Genomic DNA, 6,748 nt, shown 5'->3' on the forward strand with positions numbered 1-6,748 from the left:
AAGATGATTATGCTATCAAGAAGATGATTTGTGTTCGGTTTCATAACTTATTCAAATATATTTTATTCCGGCTTTTAAATTAAGTTACAAGTTTTAGTCTGGCTAGAGAGACAATTATTATTATTATTATTATTATTATTATTTATTATTATTTATTATTAAACTTATCCTAATTAAACTTATCCTAAAAGATGAATAGTGAACTGGTGAACAGTTTGGCAAAAATAGTCCCTTACGTATATTTTTTGTAAGGGGGGCATATTTTGACATTAGGTATATTCTTTGTGTATACGTGTTAGCAATCCACCGGATCTTTATCTTTGCCCGCTGTATTCAATGTGCACGTGTTTACGATCCTCCATCAGATCGACATGTTCTGGATTCTTCTCATATTTCTGCTTCGTATCCTCCTGATCAAAACGATCTGAGTCGGTGACATTCCCCACTTCTTCTGGGTCTTCACTCCGTTGTCTCTTCTTTCTCGCCCTGCTTCTTCCGGCCAGACCCACCGATTCATCGATCTTCAACATCAGACGAACCCGTCCCCACCTCTAATTGCTTTGCTTTTCTCCGTCCCCACCTCCAATTTATTTGCTTTTCTGTACCGACATCGACTTAGGTGCAGAGGAAGACCGACAAACGTAGTCGTTTGACGATGCGATGTATCACTCCGCCATCGCTTACGTGTGTTTCTTGTGCGACAGATGCAGAAGCGATAGGTAGGTGAGCAAGGCGGAGGGTCGGGTGATTTTCATTTCGATTTAAGCTTTCTCCCAAAACACAAATCAAACTTTGATTTTTTTACCCCATTCCCTACGTCGTCTTCTTCCCCCTGTTGTTGTCAATCATTAATTCATTATGTTCAGCTATTTTTATATGTTTATACCTCTTTTGATTGTAATTTTTATAATTTACTTTTTTTATCTGCTTTTATTTCATTTATCTAGAACTGTGTTGTGGTTGTCATCTATTTTATTAATTTGCAGATGATTTCAATATGATTCCCCCACTCTTAAGACCAGAAATCTAAAAGCTACTTGCACAGGTATTGCAATTTCATCCTGGTATATTTTTAGGTCAATTTGGTATGCCATGTGTTCGATGAAATGTTTAAGAGAATCAATTTTATAAGTTGCTACACATGATTTGTATGTTTCTCATATTAATTATCGTATGTGTCAATAGTGGTTCGGGAATGAAGAATGAACGTATCTGTAGTTGGGTAAGTAATTAGTAACTGCACTTCACGTCTATTTTGTTTTATAGATTTACGGTTACCAATTTTGGTTTATATTGATTTCAGTTTTTAAATCCCCTGTTCACGATGTAGGTGGTTTATGTTCAGTACTTCACCATAGGTAATAACTAAAAATCTTTTTTTTTTTATTTTTTTTTATTAAGTGTGGAATTTATTCAGCTGTGATTACTTAGGGTATATGATTTTAATTGTGATTTTGTAGTTCCAAGAGAAAATAATAGATGCAGACATAAGGATCAGAAGCCCGAGAAAAAAACTCCTTTGACACAATTATTATAACCATAAGTCTCTTTTAAACAATTTTACTGTGAAAATACATCTAAAGCTTCATGAGTTGGCAATGAATAATGTGAGATTGAAAATTATAGCAATGTACTTTCGATTATTTTCTCTTAAACGCTATTTAAAAATTTTATTAAATGAAATTTAATAAAAAAAAACATCAAACCTGGAACAGGTGTGCTTGCTTTTCTAAGATGAAACTATGATTTAGGAGTAGATTTGTCAAAATACAACGTAATCAAAAGAAATAAAAGTAGGGTTATTATTTATCATATTTTACTTTTGTTTCATACATGAAGTGTTCTTTCATCAAAGAGTTGGTCTAATGGCATCTAACTGTTTAAACAAAATTACAACAAACGGAACCATATAAAAACTTAGTTTTCAAAGAATTGTCGTTAATATATTGGAGTTTAGATACCTTATAAGTATGATTCTAAAGAAAATGCCAGCCTAGGTATTTTTATTTCTCAAAATTTGTTCCAACCCTGAATTGGCAGTTTTCAATTTGAAATGACATTCTAATTTTGTGAAATGTCAGTGGGAGAATGTCTATATTGGGTGAATCTACTCGGGTTGTGAAGGATATGCTTGATTAGATCAAGTCCCTCAAAAAGGAAAATGTGACCCCAGATAACATCATGTAAGCCTTTGTATTTTATTTAATTTATTTACATTCCATGGTACTGTCTTGACCGATGTTCTCATTGATAACTAGATATCGTTGCTAATAAGGTATGACAGAAAATGAGAATAATGGTTTATAAATTGTTTGATCGAGAATTATGCATTTTTTTGGGGTAAGTCCTAATTAATCTGCTTCAGATTAAGAATTTCTGCTTAAACTCTCATTTTCTGATATGATTTTTTTATTAACTGAAAAACATTGGTTTCAGTTTCAGGACGAGAGACAGTAGTTGTTTTGAGTTTGAGAGTGGTGGAGTAGTTATATCCACAATCAACCCAACAAATGAATTCCAGGTTAAAGTGTGTTTTGAATGGCAATCAAAAAATTTAAGACACTTTGTTCAGTTTTCTTTCCTATTATATTTCAATTTCAATTTTTTTTTTGAAATTTAGATTGAATGATTACAGGTTCATAAACACTATTTTTCCCTTTTGGTCATCAGGGCTTTATGAAGTAAGTTTATGATCACGATGACCATATCTGAAAAGCCACTTCGTCTTTTTCTCTCATTCTCAGCCATCTGCTTTCGATTGTTGACCACCACCGGTCAGGTTAGATCTATCAAATCCATGACCCGCTACTCCTTACTATATGTTTAGTTAGGATATGTCAGATTCATATTTTATATAACTAAATTTCTATAACTTTTAGGTTAATCTTTTCTCGATTTTATGTTTTAGTTGATTCCAGATGTCTACTCACACAATTATTTTTGGATTCTTTATTATGCACATCCTTTTAATTGCAGTTTTTGTACATATAAACACATAAACCCAGGGATCAAATTAATATATTTTTATATTAAAAAAGTGAACCTTAGGAACAGTAAAGTTCCTAAGGGTTTGGCAAAATTCGTCCACAACTTTGTATATTTTCATTTAATATAAATGAGTGTTGTACAACTAAATTCAGTGGTTTTAAGGTACCACTGTATGCTTTCTACATATTCATTTTTGTTTTAATTAGAATGTTTTTTTTTTTTGCATTTATACACCGATTCATGCCGATAAAAAAAATTGGCAACTTTAAAGAAATCAGTAAGTTCCACCTACAGCTTCTCCACCCCCGTCCTCTCTTTTGTGTGTTCTTATGATTTGTATTGTATTTTTTTACAGAGCTTCAATATTGTTCCCAGATGTTTCTTCCCTTTTTGGAACATCTTCAAGCGACTGGAGTTCGGAACCACCCACCTCAAACAAAATCAAATGTAATATTTATACATCTCCATCTGAATTTGTTCGTATGAATCTTGATCTTCATTTCCACACTTCCTGGTTTCTGTTACATTTGGGTTACTTCCACTAAAGGTTTTTTAATAACATAAAAAATAACATCTCATTGTATGCAAATTATCCAATCTGGACAATTTTGCAGCTGATGATGTTTTTCCCATGACATAAAATTGTTGCCTAAGTTTGTACCGTTGCTGACTGGCTTTAATAAGAATTTTTAGAATTGTGTATATAGGTTGGCTTTGGTCGAAATTCTTCGGGAGGAGTCCATGAGTTGATCCAAACAGCAAAAGCTTACATTTTGGATCAATGTTTATAGCGTTTTTCTGGCAAATTACACAGAATAATCCCTGTGTGTTGAGTAAATTTGTTTGTTCCGAACCCCGCGGAGCGGGGTTTCTCAGCTAGTTATTATTATTGAAGATGATTTGTGTTCGGTTTCACAACTTATTCAAATATATTTTATTCCGGCTTTTAAATTAAGTTACAAGTTTTAGTCTGGTTAGAGAGGAAATTATTATTATTATTATTATTATTATTATTATTATTATTATTATTATTTTAATGGCAGGCTATCGTAATCCTAATCTAATCCTAAACACCACCTATGTCTCCTAGTGAAACTTGAACCCATGACCTTTTATTTTGAGAGAGTCATTCCTTACCGTTAGGCCAAAGACTCTATGAAGAAAGAGGCAAATTAAAGCAAATGATCACCTATAACTATTATCATATTATACGAGAGGCAAATTAAAGCAAATGATCACCTATAACTATTATCATATTATATTTTTACTTATAATTTTTTTTTTCATATTTCCTTAGATCATAAAAAAGAATAGTATCGCTTTGTAAAAATACGATTTGATAAATAATGGAAATGTAAATAAAAATATTAGCTACAAATCTACATTTACGGCCTATAATCTTCATTCTTATCGAGGATAATATGAGAGTGTAGTAAAGAATAAACATCGTCTAGAAGTGAGCATAGATGAATACCCCAGGCCGAATTGCTTGGAACCGGTTACATCGGCTCCTAAGATTTAGGAACCGCTGGAAGCAGTATGGGTTCCGGATGTATAGTTTTTAAAACTATTTTAAGTGTTTTTTATTTCAAATAATGATATTTGTCTGAATTAATAAATAAAATGAGTTAGTAGTCTCTTTTACATATGTTTGATTATATATCTGATTATATATCAGATTGTATGTCTGATTAGTAGTCTCTTGTACATATGTCTGATTATATATCAGATTGTAATATGTTTATGTAATTAACTATAAAGTGTTTGGTTTTTTTTTTTTGTGTTTTTTTTTAAATGAATAATAGATGGGAGAAGTACAACCTCTTTTGAAACACAAACTAGTCAATTAGATTATGAATTTGTGATCCCTTTAGATTACTCACACCTCAAAGAAATCATTAAACCCTATGATTCAATTTGATGTTTCTTGGACATCTTGGTTACAAAACTCTATGATTCATATTCCTTCGTAATATTTACTATTTCCTTATAATTCGTTTTCTATAAAATCTTTAAACCGTTAAAAAAACAACATAAAAACTAAATTAATGCTTATGTGATTTGAATTTTATTATCTTCAATAGATCTTCCAAGTTAATCAAAGATAAGATGGATAAAAAGATTATTATCTTATAGTATCAAAATCAGTCCCGACGGCTACCAGCTACCCACACGTAACTGCTTCAAAATTTTAGAATCGAAACCAGAACCGATCACAATTGGTTTCAAACTTTAGGTACTAGAACTCAAACCATTTAATGTGGTTATGGTTCCAAACGATTTCACACCGGTTTGGGTTCTAAAAATAAATATCCGGTCCCAATCTTTATCACTTGAGTCATCCTAGCCATCCCTATCAATCAGCTTTACGGTTAATGTGAGAAAGTTAAATAGTAATGTCACTATATCAAATAGTTACCCAAAAGTTTACTAGTAAATTTTTACAATTTTAGTGTTAAAACAAACATAAGAATACTTATTAACAGTATGATAGTATTCCAAAGAGTTAGAAAAATAAAAGAATGGATAGTGGGTGGTGAATGACACTCTGGAAGCTCAGATCTCAACAATAGGCGCCAGTAGCAATGCATACCCCTCAACACTCCCTTTGACCATACTTTTCTTGTATTGAGATTGAGGATATGAGAATATAAGCATATTTACAAAACACAAAAGTAAGGGCATCCTTAACTCGACTTGGAATATTAATGCTTCATTATCAAAACCCATCAATTTTATATTATAAGATAAAGAATTTGATAAATATAAACATTTAACATGTCGGATGAGCAATTCAATAATGTTTCCAAACATATGTTTGAGAAGGTAAGTTAGAAGTTATTTATTATTATTTTTTTTAATAACACAATAAATCTGATCTTATTTTTAATTTAATTATCATTGTACAATGAGTGAGATGACAAACGGGCAACAACCTGTGCCGCTAAGTCTTTTTGTATGGTAAAGCTAATTCTTTTGAATACTACATCCATAGATCTAAGGGATATAACATTGATATGTATGATCCGTTGTACTCTATTAAGAAGCTTCACCGCATCCGGCACGAGGAAACCAAATATATCAAATGCAAATGGTGTTGATTTTTCATGCACGATTTTCCATGTTTGGTGACTTTGCTTGTAGCATTTTTTAAAGTAGTCTGTCCCGATGTTAAACCTCAGCCCTCAAGCCCACGAGAGGGGATACCCCTTTAAGGTTCACACATGAATGTTTCCCACCAACCCATCCAAAAATCAAAACATCAGCCGGTTTAAGGGTTGACATTCCTTCTGTCGAGCAAGTCAAGAAATTCACAGGTGCCTTTTTCTTGGCGGAAACCCCTACACGCTTAAATATGTCAAACAAAACATCTCTAACGATATTGTGCCTGTATTTGAACTTCGGGAGTTCTTTATAGTGAACTGTATGCTCACCAAAAGAGTCCAAACATGGCTTGCGACATACCGGACATATCTCGTCAACTGGGAATACTGGAATCATGAGTCGATATTTGAGGATAGTACGATACTCCACAGGAGACATATGTTGGCCAAGCTTATCTATAGGGATAGCTAGAAGAAAATCTTGAGCATGTGGTGCACATAAGCACTGGAAAACCGCTTTCTGTCAGGCTGTCATGTCGAGATGCACTTCCATATCTTGGACAATTTTACGAAAAATGGCACTCACCAGTATATTCTGGGATTTAGGGGGGCCGGTGTCTTTAGTAGTAAAACTGCTAACGTCAATATCCGGAAGC

At 32.8% G+C, this 6,748-nt stretch overlaps 1 long non-coding RNA gene across 12 annotated transcripts; it reads left to right on the plus strand.

Moving 5' to 3' along the window:
- Positions 1-345: 345 nt before the first annotated feature.
- Positions 346-3,943, plus strand: LOC145138749 (uncharacterized). Of its 12 annotated transcripts, none has more exons than XR_013721701.1 (11): positions 346-719; positions 987-1,045; positions 1,186-1,222; positions 1,304-1,358; positions 1,461-1,607; positions 2,082-2,183; positions 2,259-2,340; positions 2,437-2,521; positions 2,636-2,779; positions 3,344-3,435; positions 3,696-3,943. It is a non-coding gene; the product is annotated as an uncharacterized LOC145138749 (long non-coding RNA). The 12 variants fall into 12 exon arrangements; XR_013721703.1 differs by having other exon boundaries at positions 1,331-1,358; XR_013721696.1 differs by lacking the exon at positions 1,461-1,607 and having other exon boundaries at positions 347-723.
- Positions 3,944-6,748: the final 2,805 nt, after the last annotated feature.

The sequence above is a fragment of the Lactuca virosa genome, chromosome 9 (assembly GCF_052849685.1).
Source record: "Lactuca virosa cultivar CGN04683 chromosome 9, Lactuca_virosa_CGN04683_v6, whole genome shotgun sequence".
Lineage (NCBI taxonomy): Eukaryota > Viridiplantae > Streptophyta > Magnoliopsida > Asterales > Asteraceae > Lactuca > Lactuca virosa.